The following is a 16,308-nucleotide window of genomic DNA, read 5'->3' as shown; positions in this document are numbered from 1 at the left end:
TGTAACCACACGAAAAAAAAAGAGGTGTCGGGTAGACGTCACCAAAAGATACCCTTAGCGGGTACCGGCAGCAGAAATACAGACAGAATTAAGGAAGCCTCAGTTTATTCGCTAAGTAAAGATACCAAATTAAATACAGAAATAAGCAAAGTCCGACATGTGCCGAGCAATATTGACCTCTGCTGTACTCGCAGGTGGGCTGCAATTCTGGCGTGCTGCTTGCTTGTTCGTTCAGTGCGGCCCTGAGGACGAGCTCATCGAAAAGACAGTTAGAATTTGTATAAATAGTACATGCAAGTAGATAATGAACAACATAATGCACCAACATAATGGATCCCAGGCGTGTCATGGCTACTTTCCAACATTCACAAACAAGAATACAACAGCAACACTCAGAAGTCAAAACATTTCAAGGCAGAGGCCAGGAGGTTCGAGGAATTAATGAGTTTGTAACTTCCTGGCTTCATCTTTGAACTTCCCCGGGTGTCGACAACTTCCGTGGGCAGTAATAAGCTGGCAGTAAAAAGGAATCAACACAAAAAATGGCTGACGATTACTATACTCGCCGTGCGAAATTTGTGCGCAGCGTCAACTGCAAGCTTCTTGGTCACGGCGCATAGCTGCTGCGTCTCAGGCAGTGATTGTGTGATCAGCTGACGCACGGCGACGCGCGCTACTTTGCCGTTATCTCGCAGCGTGTCACGGACGCCGAGCATGTTGTTGTGAACTGTGTTTGAACCTCCCGCGCAAATGTCGCGTGGTTCCGATGAGCCACGCAATGAGCAGGACACGTAGTACATCCAACGGTTGCCTCAGTTGTTGTTCAGGGGCGGTATTCTCGAGTTTTGTCCCTTATGTGTCCCTTTCAAAAGTGTCCCTTTTGGCGAGCCTTGATTGGCTAAAAGGAAACAACCGGAAGTGACGTAACGCAAGCGCGGCAAACCTAGCTGACGTTCTCAAGACCAGCAAGGATTGGTGGACAGAACACACTGGGCAGTAAATGGCCGCGTCTTCCTGGACTCAGGACGCCTCCAGAACGAATACGTTTCCATCAACGTTTCTTTCCTCCTCCAAAATGTGCAGAAATTCACACAATTGTCCTCCAATTCTAGAGAGTCAGTTTGTCCCAACCAAATATGACTATGAGTAGTCAAAGCCGTTGCATTATTTTATCCTTTTTAGGTTTTCTTTTTTTTTTGCCAATGATCTAAATATGTATCATTACAGTGAAGTGCCTTTACTTGTCTACTAATGTGTTTAAGTGCACTGCAGCGTTGGTTCATTAACGCGAATTTTAAACCTGTTTCCAACGTTTATTGCAGTCTTTTTTATTTATTCTTCGGTTTTCGGAACATGTGTAGAAGATGTATACTTTGGATTCGGTCTGATCGTTTCTGTGAAAATTTTGTTTTTGTATTTTCTCTTATTTTTTGTTATTTATAAATTTGGTTCGACCGTATATCGCTATTGTAACGACGTGGCCTCCGCGATTTGCTGCCGGCGGCGCGCCGTTGCTCCGGCCGTCCCATTCGGCGCGGAAGCAAGGGGAGCGGTGTAATTTTGCTAACTCCGACACACGCCGCGAGGCGGCGCCGTTAGCCTAAGGTTGAAGCGAGGCTCGTCTGGCCGACGCTGCCTGCGCTTTGAGTTGTAAATCAGCCTTCGTTGTCGCGTCTTCGGGATAGAACACTTGAATATATGGTCTATGTATTTTGACTCGATCCTACAAGTACAGAGTTGTTTAACGTACGTTGTTTAACACCCACGATTGCCTTTGCACGCAGCTTTAGTGGTCGTTTGCTTGAAAAGCGAATGCCGAGAAGGGTTCTGTCATCTCAGGCAGAGTGAATGCCAGCGTGCTGACTTCTTATTTCGCTGTTACATCATTTTCGCGCGATATCGCTGCGCGAAAATGTGCTTTTTTTGCCTTTTAAGTTGTTTCGAACGCTCTGGTTATCCGTTGTATATATGTGTGTGTGTGTGTGTGTGTGTGTGTGTGTGCATGCGCGTGCGCGGAAACAGCGTAATACCGATAAGCTCTGGTTTATTGTTATAGGCAGGCGACTACGATAGTCAAATAACCTGTTAAGCTTCCACGGGTACGAATCAATCATATTTTTGCGTTTTATTTAATATGCTTAGGGGTTTCAAGTACCTACTGCAATCACGCTACCAAATTATTTGCCGTGAGTGAAAAAGTCATGATATTCCGCGATGCCTTTCATATCGCTATCGACTCTACATATGTATTTTTTCGAAAGACTGTTTCTGAATTTCTAGATTTGCTAATTTGTTGTCATGACATATTAAGGGCATTATTTTTTTCGGTGAGCAGTTAAGCTGATCACTAATATCTGTATGCACAACATCGGCTGTAAGTAATTTGTTCGGGATATTAGTGAATAAACACATCAAGTGGAGAACTATACCAATCGTAACTCGGGTAAAGATTTTTATTACATTACTTAGACCACGTCAATTTATGGTAGACTGGAAGTCTCTCTGTACGTTTGTATATGCAAGCATGCATGCCAATAAACGGCACCAGCACGTTTACCCTCCCTATTGCGCAAAAAATACCGACAGCCAAATACCGACATGCTGAAGTATACGACGTCTCTGTTAATAGTATCGCGGTAAAAGTTACGCCAAACGTTTCAGGTAGTGTTGCCATGTCATCTACTTTATCTGTCAAAGACCGCACGTTTAAAGGAGAAAAAACGAAACGACATAGGGGGTATTTTCGTGTTTACTAATGGTTGGATTTCGGTCGGTTGAATTCCCATAATTTGGTTCTTGCTTGGAACGCACGGAATATGCGTTCCGTGCGTTCCAAACAACATGTAACAACATGTACGAGATTTTCAGAAATAAAACCGGAAAACGTGTTGTGTTTTGAAACCATGCGTGACTACAAAAAAGAATACTGCTGTGCAATGAATTCACTTATGTATCACACCGGGCATTGTCTACGTCAAAAATTCAAAGCACCGGTAACTACCCTAATGGCACCAGTAACTACTTCTACCTTTCACCTGCATTGGTCTGCGGTAACTTTATTAAACGTCGCACACAGGCTGCGAAGGCCGAGTTTTCGTCCTCTGCACCCACCCACGCCAGGGAAAACGACCTTAGGCTACGCGCGCCACGGTGCGGCGGAAAACGGCGAAACGGCGTCTTCGGAATTACACTCTCTCCGGGCGATTGGAACGGCCGGAGCAACGGCGCGCCGCCGGTAGCCGATCGCGGAGGCCACGGTAACGATTACAGGTTTACTTTCACAAAATCTGCATTTTTTCGGAAATGCATGTCGTTACACGGTTCGCTTTCTTCGTTCTTTCCTTATTCGAATTTTAAACGTTTTTTGTTTGCTGACTTTTTCGTTTATTCCTCTGTTTTTGGGGATATGTATGAGACGCATATTTGTATTTTTTCAGATGGTTTTAGATGCAAAGCATCTCTTGCTCTCGGCTCCGTCGTCCGTCGTCCGTCGTCCATCCATCCGCCGGCCCAGGAAGACACCGGTAACACTGCCGCTCCTGGAGCCCTTTAGGGGGAAGCGTGCTCGTCTCGTGCCGGTGCAGGAAGACACCGGCAACACTGTCGCTCCAGCATCTCATGGTCGGGGCTATGTCCCTCCCTTGTTGTGGCCCCGTCTACACCCCCACTGCGCATGCTCGGCTCAGGTGGGGCCGGCCCAGGAAGACACCGGTAACACTGTCGCTCCAGGAGCCATTAAAGGGTAAGACACCACCGGGCGTTCAGCAAGCCGAGCATGCGCAGTGGGGGTGTGGACGGCGCAACATCGACAAGGGAGGGACATAGCTCCGTTGCATGTAATAAAATTACACCATCTTCCCGTAGGGGAACCCTGAGTAGTACGAGAAACAGCCATGGGCTCAACGCAATTTCCCATTTCGTATGTTCCGGTAAGTAGTTACCGTGTTTACCGTGGAAACAAACTGTAAATATAATGGTAGCTACGTACCTCAATCTAACGGAAACGACGAACTGAAAACTAATGGGCACTTGAATCGACCCTAGGGCTGTTTTGCATACTACTCAGGGTTCCCCTACGGGAAGATGGTGTAATTTTTTGTGAATAATTTCTTTTTCTAGTTTTCTTATTTTCCGGTTTTTCCCAATTCTTTACTACAAACTACCTTCCTTCACGCTATTATAAGGATTGCAGGTGTTACTTTCGCAAAGACTTCAATTTTAAGGAAATGCAGTGTGTTACACGGTAATTCCTCTCTCCAAATTGTCCAATCTGTAGGGACCCAGCCACGCTGGTAAAATCTATGTGGGCCTGTCCTCAAGATCTTTTTTCCTCCATAGTAAATAAAGAGCAGTGGGGGGAGTGCTGGGCAGCTCGGACCAAGATCTCCAGATACATCTGGTCACCCGCGCTGACAATGTCTCCGTCGGCCTCAAACTGACGGCCACACCGCTTCAATAAACCCGCTTAAGGCTCAGTGGAGTGATGCCTCTGTCTGACGCGCGCCAATAATGCTATTTTAGTCGTACTTCGAAAGTTTTATTGCGGCCTTTTTTGTTTATTCCTCGATTTTTTTTTGTTTGGGGGGGGGGGCGGGGGTGGGGGTGGGGTGTTAACTTTGCGTGTTTCTGATATTCTCAAATAATTTTACTTGAAGTTTATTTTTCTATTTTGCCTATTTTTTGGTTTTTAATAAGGTTGTTCAGCCAGTTATCTCTGTTAACGCTATTATTATGGTTATCCGTGGTACGTTTACAAACATGGCATTTTTTGTGGAAATGCAGGGCGTTACATGTTTCGCCATTTTCGCTATTTTTGTTCTATTTTGAACGTTTTTTTGCGGACGCTTGTTTGTTTATTCTTAGGTTTTCAGGGCAGATGTATATTAATCACATTTTTGATTGTGCCAAATAATTGTCGTGGAATTTTCATTTTTTGGTTTATTTAGATTCTTTTCGACCAATTATCGCCAATTGCGCTTTTATGACGATTACAGCTCTTACTTTCGCAAAATTTGCATTTCGTGGCAATAAAGGGCGCTACACCATCCTGGCTGTGCGGGTATGCCTTAAAAATATGTAGGACCTTAGGCTGGATGGGGGCGTGGACAAAACCAAAGTTCTGATGGAGCCAAAACAAGCCATAAGATTGCCTTATTTCCTACTACCGCAACCTCATATACCTTTTATGATGCGAAGCTCCCTAGAGCGTGTTGACGCATTATCCTTCCATTATCAAGATGGTCATTGCGTGCCCTCGTGCCCAGGAAACGTGGTAGCTCAAGGGGCATAAAATGTTTGTAGGGATGAGGAAAGTTCCGCCTCATGGAGGATGAATTCTGCGAAAGCTGCGAAATCAAGGAAAACAGGCAGTGCATCGGTCAAGAGCCAAAATGTATATTTAGTTTGCTCCTAGGACTCGCTTCATCAATTCGTCCGTCCGTCCTTGTCTTTCACACTACAATGACCCGAGTAAAATTCCATGCTTCGTGTGCATTAGTTATTGGCTCACGCTTATAAAGACGATTCTCCGCGGAACTCTTCGAGTGCTGGCGGGATCAGTAGCACACCACAATGGATTTGCCGCCGCCACACTCCGGAACGGACGCTGATGGATTCTTTTCTCTTCGAAGAGATCCGCGAACTGCTCACTGGACTTTCCCGGGAAATAGACAGCTGATCGCACTGCTACTTTTCGGCTACCTCTACGTCGTCAAGATAGGTGGTCCTCGGTTTATGAAAAATCGCAAGCCGTACGACGGCATTAAGCCGCTCATCGCAGTCTACAACCTCGCCATGGTCATGTGCAGCGCGTGGTTCGTGTGGGCCGTTCTCTCCAGGACGTACCTCGGTGGTCGCTATGGCGTTCTCTGCCAGGGAATTGACTTCCAGACTAAGGACGACAACACGATGGCAATTTTGAGCCTCATATGGTGGTACACAATGGTGCGAATTGGAGACTTCTTGGACACCTTCTTCTTCGTGCTGCGAAAGAAATCGTCGCACGTATCTTTTCTCCACGTCGTGCATCACGTCCTCGTTGTCTTCAACGGTTGGTTCGGGCTCACGTACGGACCAGATGGTCAAGCTGTCATGGTGGTTATTGTCAATGGTTCTGTGCACGTCGTCATGTACTTCTACTACTTCCTCTCTCTCATGGGCCCAGCCGTTCAGAAGCATCTCTGGTGGAAGCGCTACATTACGCAGTTGCAGTTGGTGCAATTCGTCATGCTGTTCATCCACGCCTGCTTGCCGCTGTTCTTCAGCTGCGGGTATCCGCGGTCTCACACGTACATCACTCTGTCCCAGGCAGCGTTCTTCTTTGCTCTGTTCACGCATTTCTACCTCAACAGCTACAAGCGGAGGAACTCATATACAAGTGCTCAGGCTGGCATTAAGAGCAAAATGCCCTAAGGTACCTCTCTTTGAAGTTTCTTTGAAGTTTTATTACCTCGAAAGAGTGCTTAATTTCGAGGTTGTTAATGTTGTAGTTCTGAAAAGCTCGTTGCCTTTGTCATTATCTGTCTCTTCTTATTGTGCCTCCCTCAGCTCACACTTGGTGTTACCTTCAGAATGAGTCATGGAACTCAGAATTCTTGTTTTCAAATCAAAGGTCAGTCATATTGTGCTGCCCTGTTATGGTGGCTTTTTAGCAGATCTATTCAAATAAGGAGGTTATTATATTTTACAAACTGAAAGTCATCTTATGTCGGTATTCCTTAATGTATCTCACAAGCAATTTTCGTACGAATATGAAGTTACATTGGATCTAAGTACGAATAATGTTTTTCAAATTGTTCGGCATTTTATATAGCAATTTGGTATCTGCAACACTACCAGCAGTAATGTGTGGACCCAACCCCCTTTTCTTAACACAACAATGTGTACGTTCTTCCTCCATTACCCGTAACGTCTGCATACTCTGCTGCTCGTGTGTAAAGTAAGCTTACTTTCTGGTGGCGCCGTTGCTTACATGATGTTCTGATTAACAGCAATGCGAGATTACATAACGCATTCTCACATTGGCATACAAATAACTCTAGCGATTTGCATTTTTGACCCCTATGGAAGAATTTGGTCCTTCTATCCTTACGCCACGATGAGTTTGAAGGGGTAGGGTGAATGCGTACATGCGTTCCAAAGTCGTGAAGGCATACTGGAGGCGAAACTTTCCGAATTATAGGTGGCCTTCTCTTCCTTCTCTTCATTTTACCTTTGTTATGACGAATGGCCAACACAGAAAAAAACTTCCTCTCATCTCCGACGCCCGAGTTCTTCGCAGGGGCTCCTTCTGAGAACACGTCCGGAGAGTGAGTGGGGAAGCCGTAGCCATGGCGATGACGTTAGCCAGGAACGCCAGATCCCATGAACGATAGCTGTTAGCCCCTTTCTCAAATAGCGGCTGACTGTGTCGCGCTTTCACGAGAATGTAACGAACTCTGGGTTGTTCCTGAGGACGAAGGCTAAATATAAAATATTAAATTTAGCGGAAGGTTAAATTTACAAGTAGGTTTAGGAGTAAATTTAGAAGAATATTAAAATTATGGATTTGGGGTAGCATCACTTTGATGAGGCGACTAGGTCTGCGATAACGGGTTTCTCGTCCCTGCACCGCCCAACGGGCTTGTATCAGCGGTCGAGAACGTTGCCCCGCATTTTGTGAATGCTCAGTGATTCGTACGGCAAGGAGCATCATCTGAAGAGATGCATCGCTTTCTAGTCCTGCTCCAGCGTCCTCCCATCGCAGGGTGAGCTTTGGAGGCCCTGCATAATCTTCCACACCCACACGCCGCCGTGGCTGCTCCTGGCGCGCAGCTCGCACGATAAACACTATCAAAGGTGCACTGCCAGAGTATTGATTGATTGATTGTAGGGTTTAACGCGCCGACGCAACGCAGGCGATGACGCGTGCCGTATAGGAGGACTCCGGATTAATTTTCGCTACCTAGGGATCTTTGACGTGCGCCGAAATGTCGTACACACGGGCGTTTTTGCTTTGCGCCTCTATCAGAAAAGCGGCCGCCACGGCCGGGAATCGAACCCGCCACCTCGAGCTCAGCAGCGCAAGCACTGCCAAAGTAGCCTGATCAATCAGTAACTTATTTCCTTTGGGAGGATAAAATGCACGGGAGGCCGGTCTCGGTGGCCTCACAGACCTCCAGCTTTCGGCGAAATCCCTTGATCGTCAGAGAATCCACTCTTGGGAGTCACAACACGAGGTAAAAGAAATTCAAATACCATAACGAAAACACATAGAAGCGGGTATTCACAAATTTCTTTTTAGCATGAAAGTGTTTAATGCCGGGGTCCAACACGATTTAACTGACGTCATATCTGTCACGGAAATGACATCGGCAGAAAACTTCGATTGACGTGGCGGCGTCGGAATTCGAGCCACCAACTCTTTCGCCGCCACGGGAGGTACAAAACGCGGTCCCGATTGCGCTATGAAGTGACGCGTGAATGGGACGGCAAATGTGCCTTATAGCCTTCCTTTCAGATGGTGCTGCCATCTAGGAGAGGCGAAGCAAGTAGTGCATCATGACAGTAATGAGCGCCGACCGTTGGCGCCTCGATGCTAGCGCCTACACGCGGTGGAACCTGCGGAGAAGCCGACTTGCGGATGTCGCGTTCGTGACACGGCCCGCTGCTCCTTTTACTGCAGCGGACCGTGTTTTCACCAAACGAATCGCTGACAACCCGTTTGGTTTCGTTCGCATGGGCGCTTTGCGAGCGCCTGTGATTTCAGTCGGATTTACGCAATGCTCCTACGCGTGTAGTCCAGTGTCTAACGTTGATGCGTCTAGCGGTGTCATACGGACGAAATATAAATAGCGACGTGCAAGTTCATATCAATGCACAATAAACATTCAACTGCTGCTGTGAAGGCACATTTCACTTTCGTGTTTTACCGGTTACTATGGAAGAGGGAACAACCACATTTGTGTATTGAACGTGGATGTAGTACTAACAAGGACAACTGGCCAAAACTTCTTGGCATTGCAACCGAGGTATGAAGACAAGGTGCGATGAGAAATATCAACCGCAGCCCTAGATACTTTCTATTCCAGCCATTGGCAAAAGACACAAACTGAACGGGTAATAATAATCAATCAATCAATCAATCAATCAATCAATCAATCAATCAATCAATCAATCAATCAATCAATCAATCAATCAATCAATCAATCAATCAATCAATCAATCAATCAATCAATCAATCAATCAATCAAATCTTTATAAAAGTGCCCAGGAACAGCCGAAGCCTTCGTAGTGGCGCACTAAGAGGTGAACAAAAAAGAAAAAGGCGGCATTGAAATACATCAGCGGCTGACACATAAACAGCCAGGAAAAAAAGTGTGTGAGTGAAAAAACAACAAACTGGAATACCACAGAGAATAAAATGAAAAATGGTATCCAAACTACATTATACGACTAACAGAGGCAGTAAATTATGGTACATTGCAAAAACACGTCGTGCAATGGCCATAGCAATCGGATGAAGCATCAATTACACAAAAAGGAATGAAACAAAGTACAGTAAATATTTGCAACTATTCACTTAAAGTGATAAGTTATAAAAACATTTGTTACTGTGCCCTGCCCGGGCCGCTTAAACATATGTAAGAAGAGTTGACTACAGAAGTGTATCATAGTACATACAACCATTACGCCCACAGCACCAACAACATATACGAACAAATGGGAACAAACTCTGTGAAAACAACACACACATGAGGAAAATAATTGAAGAACAGGAGTACTGTCGAAATGAAGTTAGCGCGCCACGGCTAACAGCCCGGCCAAAAGCCCCCCAAGGGGACGGCAAAAAATATCAAGTTCCCCGGAGTGAAGGTTATATAGGCGTTGCAGTCTATCAAGAGGAGAACATCTGCTAAGTTGTGCAGCTGTGTGGAAAGGGTGGTTAAGCCTTGTTGCTATTTTCGGAACACGAAAACCGATTTCTGCAAGCAGTTCCGGGCATGAAACTGTACCATGAAGCAGTTTGTATAAGAAAACAAGATCTGAGCTGGTTCGCCGGTAACTTAAAGAGACAGTTATCGGGAGAGGCTCAGAGGGAAAACGATGCATAAATATTGATAAAAATTCGGTATGTACACGCTCTACACATTGACAATTAGATATGCAGGTTCCATTCCAAATGACCGAGGCATATTCAAGTTGAGGAATACGAAGTGCCATAAAAAGTTTTAGGAACGAATGAGGAGGTGGCGGGGGGGGGGGAGAGAGCAAGGTGCGGCTGCGTAGCAGAGTTCCCTGGACGTTTCTCGCCCAGCCGGTGACTTCCCGCAGACACCGCTTCCACCTTCCCCGAACAGACGCCATGTCTGATAATAATAATGATGATGATGATGATGGTGAATAAGAAGAAGAAGAAGAAGAAGATTTTCCTTGGTGAATGGCACACCCCCAAACAGGGTATCGGCCAAACATCAGGGGTATGAAAAAAGATCGAAAGCATCATAGTGCTAGAAAAAGCCGCTTAATGTTTCGTGCTTAAATCCAATAAGCGCCATAACCGATTTTTAGCAGGGGAGCTGTTGTTACTGGCCGTAATGTGTGCGACGCCACCGGAGAGCCCCGGGTCGTAGTTACTCCCACCGTTCACCGCGCAAGTGAGCCCAGGCTTCATGAGGAGCGCCCGGCTTCGACCAGGCTTGAGCAGGGCGCTCGCAAAAAATACGAGAAAACAGTTCGCGTGCGTCCGGACCTTAAGGGGGGCGCACAGGACAGCTCGCGCTACAGACGTCCAGTCCGTGAAGCTGGTTGGCGCCGGTTGTAGCGCCTGCTGACGCGTTCCACTTTGGGAAATATGTGAAAGCCTGCAGACAACTGGATCCGGGCTCGCCAGTCATCCATGAGCAAGACGATGATATAGATGGATATGACGATGACTACTCCTACCACAGTGAAAAGCGACGACGAAACATGGCAATAAGCAAATTTTAAACCTAATGCAATCCGTGACGGCTTGTCTTGAGTACTTACATAGGAACAAATCCTTCAGCTCCGAGTATGGTTCAAGCCTAGCGAGACTTCATGGAATTTTTTTTAATGAGCAAGTTTTGCAGGTATAAGATGTTTAAATTTCGCTCCTATCACCAATGAAATTGAAGCCCCTAGTCTTGTAACAGGTTTTGTTGCAAATTACCCCTTTTGTATTTTTTTGGAGTAGCACTGTATAATTCCTTTTCGTTCTTGAATATTATTGTTTTGAACCTCCTTAAAAATTACATGTATTTTTAACTATTCTCCATTTTTTTATTGTTTGTACTTACTGCTCCCCTCGCTAATGCTTTGGCCCCGAGAGTACTTGTAAATAAATAAATAAATAAATAAATAAATAAATAAATAAATAAGGCACTATACAGAAGATGCAGCGTTCACCGGACCCTAAACCGCTACACAGTTTTGAAACAATGTAAAAATAAATGCCGCAAGCAAAAATTTGCCCGGAGCGTAATTGGGGTTACGTATGGCTACACTCAAGTGCGTAACTTTGAGAAATAACTGTTTTCTCGCCTAAGTCTATATAGTCGCTACTGCAGCCAGCCCGCTACAGTAATTGTAACAAAATATATTGCAATTTAGCAGAAATAAATAGAAAATTGCCAATGGAGCGAGGTGAGAGAAGGGGAGCGTACAGATTATGGCGATGGACAAAACGCTTGTCGAAGAGGGTGTGTCCATGCCTAATAAATAGATGTGACGTCTGTCGAAACGTCAAATGCCTTTTCATGACAGCTTTATTGACGCCTGATAAATATTCTCCCTTATGGCGCTCATAAACCGCCGGAGCAGTTGCCATAGCTATGTGTAATGACGTAACGATAAGGAAGTTTGCGCAGGTGATAATAAGACAGTGGCAAAAGCCGTAAACAAAACCATAAGGCCTATTCTCTTCCTTGGACAGGGGTTTGTTATTGAAATCTTTCTTGAAATATGTTCAATATTTCTTAGAGCGTTCGCTGTCTCTTCGCTTCGTTGCGGCAAGACGTAAACGTTCCGCGTCGCCAGCTGCATGGATGAAGGGTTATAAAGGCGCTCCCTTGCAGTTCAGCATAGGATGCAAAGTCGCTGTGAAGACAGGTCGTCCATCGGTAGCTGGTAACCATGCCTTCGTTGCCAACAGGTGCAGGAGACGACAGTGGCGGGCTTTTTTCTCTCCGGCAAGATCCACGGACTGCTCACTGGGCTTTCTCAGGGAACAAAGAGCTGATAGCGCTGCTACTTTTGGGCTATCTCTATGTCGTCAAGATTGCAGGTCCTCGCTTCATGAAGAACCGCAAGCCGTACGAGGGCATCAAGCCTCTCATCGCAATGTACAACCTCGCCATGGTTCTGTTGAGTGCGTGGTTCGCGTCGGCCATTCTGTCTAGGACGTATGTCGGTGGCGGCTACAGCATCCTTTGCCAGGGGATTGACTTCGACGCTAAGGACGAAAAGACAATGACGCTGTTAAGCCTCTTGTGGTGGTACTACATGGTGCGAATAGGAGACTTTCTGGACACTGTCTTCTTCATACTGCGGAAAAAAGACTCGCATGTATCTTTCCTCCATGTGGTTCATCACGCCCTCGTTGTGTTTAACGGCTGGTTCGGACTCACGTATGGACCAGATGGTCACGCCCTCGTCCCGGTCATTGTCAACGCCTGTGTACACGTCTTCATGTACTCCTACTATTTCCTCTCTCTCCTGGGCCCGTCCGTGAGAAAGTATCTCTGGTGGAAGCGCTACCTTACGCAGTTACAGCTGGTACAGTTCGTCATATTGTTCATCCACGCCTGGCTGCCGCTGTTCTTCACGTGTGGGTATCCGAGGTACCACACGTATATCACCCTGTCCGAGACAGTGTTCTTCTTCGCCATGTTTACGAATTTCTACATAAAAAAGTACAAGCAGAGGTGTTTATTGACGGGGACAGCGGGTGAAATTGGGAGAAAACAACGGTGAAATAACCTCTCAGCACCCATTATTTTGGGCTTTTAAAATACCTAGTTTTGTGGGTGTTTGTGCTCTATAGTCCCACAAAGCTTGTTCATGGTCAAATCACGTATTTGCGGCCAGTAGAGTTTGTGTCTGCGATCCCACTTGCAGCCATCTTTAATCACGTTCAAACAGCGATTATTCCTGCTTTGAAGTTAAAAGGTAGTCCTGAAGTGACCTTCTGTGTGCTCGCTTCAAACCATATTTACTTAAAGGTGGGTTGAACAGATTTTATAGAATTCATTTTTCACCGCATTTACAAACATAATGAATCTCTTGTGCTAATGTAGCTAAAATGATGCTGTTACGTGGAATCCGAGATGCTGCAAACATGTAAGCCATTTTATTTTAAGCGTCTTTTCCTCCACACCATTTTAGCAGTTACCTCTTGTTTATGTTCTAAAACTGTTTTGACATGCGTGTTTATGTTTACTTACCTAGGTTGAAAGAAACCCATAACAAACAAATGAAATTGATAATTTGTTCATTTGCAAGAAAGCCCATGATACTAAAGAGGGAGCAAATACGAATGATATATGAAGATTATGTTTTTGGTTGAATGGTATCATGGTCAACACCGCTGAATAAATGTGTAGGATGTAAATTTCAACGTACTAAAACGTACAGGAAAATACTGCCAAAAACAGACAGGAAGACAACAAAATTGGGAAAAGGTGAGTTGGATTCTGGTAAAATTGCTACAAATCAATGACCCTCAGTGTAGAGTTTATGCGGATACAAGGGTGACGATGGTGCCGCACTGTTGTTCACTGTTTTATAATTCAACCTCTGACCTCATATGTGAAGGAAAGGGTACGATTATATGCGATAAGAATTTCAGTTGAAAAATCCATTGGGAGAAACGTTATCTAAAACTCTTTAAAACAACCTGCTCAGTAGTGATGCAGGGTGTCATGGAATTTAATGTGTTCTGTTCCTTGAATTGGGACCTTCTTTTCGTATTGGAGGATGTAGAATCTGTACGATGTACAAGAAGGTCCATTGGTTGGTACCGGCGTCTGCTGTAGGGCGGTCTTTGTGTATTGGCGAGAGGTTATAAATTTGTTTGTGTGTGTGTGTGTGCGTGTGTGTCCGATTAGTAATGAACAAATTGCTACTACGACCGACCTGCTTTGTTTTTCTGTGCTTTGTTTTTTAGCTCTGCTTTGACTGCCCGTCATTTATTACCATGTCTCCCACTTTTCTTGCCATTTAGATTACAGCTGAAGTCTTATAAATGAATTTTATCTGAGAATGGCAGTTTGTTTACTTCGGAGCCTTGAGGGGAAGCCGTGGTTGCATTAAAATGTGCTTCCCCATTACCTGAATCACCGCAGTGACCAATTACTTTGCCCACGGTTGCTTCGGGTCTGAGTGCATGTAGGTTGATGTAATCGCAATATCACAGAAAATTAAAACCATGTTTTTGGAAATTTTCACCATGCTAATTTGCTCACAATGCTTAGTAAGTCTGCCTTGTTTACGAGATCAGAATTGTGTGCTCCGTTACATATTTCACGGCGACAAATATACAACGTACTTTGCCAGTGAAGATACCGGGGTTCTTGTTTGTAGTCTTATAGAGGGAAAAGTTGGATCTATGAACGGCCATTGGCACTGTCGGTCTCGTATGTAAATGATGGGGTAGTCAATAATGGGGTATTGGCAGTATTGCTTTTTCAAACGCGTAAAAACATCACATGTGGCAGGCAGTACACTACAGAGTACACGTGCATCATGGAGGCAGTCTGGGGAGTACGCTAAAGCAGTATATCAGACGCTAATGTACATTGTGATATCTCCTTTGGGAGATAATTGATGGACCTCTAAGATCAATACTTCGAGTCAAGGTGGTATCTATGTTTTTGGAAGTGCTCTGTGAACAATATTTTCACAAGTTACAAGATGTGATCCAAGAGAATTAACATTCTTCATTCTCACGCAAATCGATGAAGCGTGAGCTTCTTCATTTGGCGGAAGACATGGAGGGGAGACTCATTTGCATGAGTGAATTTTTTCAGGCCCGCAACTGTTGCCAGCCACTAGGAGAAGGTTTATGTGTGAGTACATGCAAAAGAAACGGCGCCGGTTAAACCCGAAAGCTTGACTATTCCTAGGTGGAAACAACTTGCAAGAGACCACGAGCTGACATGTAGCTGACATAAAGTTGACATAAAGCTGTCCACAAGCTGATATAAAGAGTGGTACAACAGCTTACAAAATGGCTGCACACAAGTAAACCACGAATTGAGTTGAGCCGGCCATGAACAAGCAGAAATTAGAATGTCATTGAGCATGTGCGGACTTTGGTCCCGAATGACCATAAAATAGCAGTTCGAAAGTTTGCGAAGGAGACAGGGTAAGCGTTTGATCGGTCCTATAAAATTCTACTGGCACTTCGGGCGTAAGGAAGATGTGCGCGAAATTCATGCAGAAGGTGCTGCTCCATCATGATGGCCTACCCACCCATATTTCGCACTTGGCTCAAACTTTTCTTGCTAAACTCAACTCTTTCCCGAAACTGATCCCGGAGACTTTGGACTCGTAAGTCTTAGAATTCCTCCGAATGGGCCCCGCATTTGGTAAAAGAAGATATCGTGGTGAATGCGATGGCGTGCTTTACCGCCATTTAAAAGGAAAAAGCTTCCGTAAGTTGTTCCCAGAATGGCAGGAGTGCTGGGAGAGCTGTGTACAATACTAATTAAACTTCTTTGGAGTGGGTGATTGTTTCGTACGGCAAATATATAAATGTATTTCTGCCGAATGAGGGTTGCCTTTTTGTTACACCTAGTACAATGAACGTGTGTAAGCACGCCAGACTTCAAGTGGCAACACGTTCAACACTGGGTGATCTCAGGTAAGATCGAACAAACTTTGGCTGGTCGACCTCTTGAGTTCACCTGAAATTTTTATATCACTTCAGTCCAATGTACAGCTTCAGAAATATTTTCCCCGAGAATAATTTCTTCTAGCAGTAAAAAATTTCGAAACGCGACAAGGTGGATACCCGCCGCTACATTCTCATGCGCCTCGGCCAACTTTAGCGACGTCTAACTGCGAAAATACTTATGAGGAGCTATTCATAAATTTAATGCTTAATTTCCCTTTGGTAAATACACCAGCATATACAATTTTTGCAATAAAATGTCAAATAGCGCTTACAGCGCAATTTTTTTCCAGCTTTCTCTACTATCTTCACTACAGCACTGGGCGAACCAAGTCTCATATGTTACTCCTTGCAATCTGGATGAGTCAAATGTAATCGACCGCAAGAATTGTGCTCCTGCGCGTACAGTGCCACCT

General features: G+C 45.1%; 2 pseudogenes; both read left to right on the top strand.

Moving 5' to 3' along the window:
• The first annotated feature begins 4,610 nt into the window (after positions 1 to 4,610).
• On the top strand, positions 4,611 to 9,000 carry LOC144173473 (very long chain fatty acid elongase AAEL008004 pseudogene; annotated as a pseudogene).
• A 1,440-nt stretch (positions 9,001 to 10,440) lies between these two features.
• LOC144173471 (very long chain fatty acid elongase AAEL008004 pseudogene) lies at positions 10,441 to 14,373 on the top strand (annotated as a pseudogene).
• Positions 14,374 to 16,308: the final 1,935 nt, after the last annotated feature.

The sequence above is a fragment of the Haemaphysalis longicornis genome, unplaced genomic scaffold (genome assembly GCF_048455015.1).
Source record: "Haemaphysalis longicornis isolate Haplotype H1 unplaced genomic scaffold, Haemaphysalis longicornis Haplotype H1 scaffold_3, whole genome shotgun sequence".
NCBI lineage: Eukaryota > Metazoa > Arthropoda > Arachnida > Ixodida > Ixodidae > Haemaphysalis > Haemaphysalis longicornis.
Note: the sequence above shows the minus strand (reverse complement) of the source record. Positions and strands in the feature narration are given on the sequence as shown.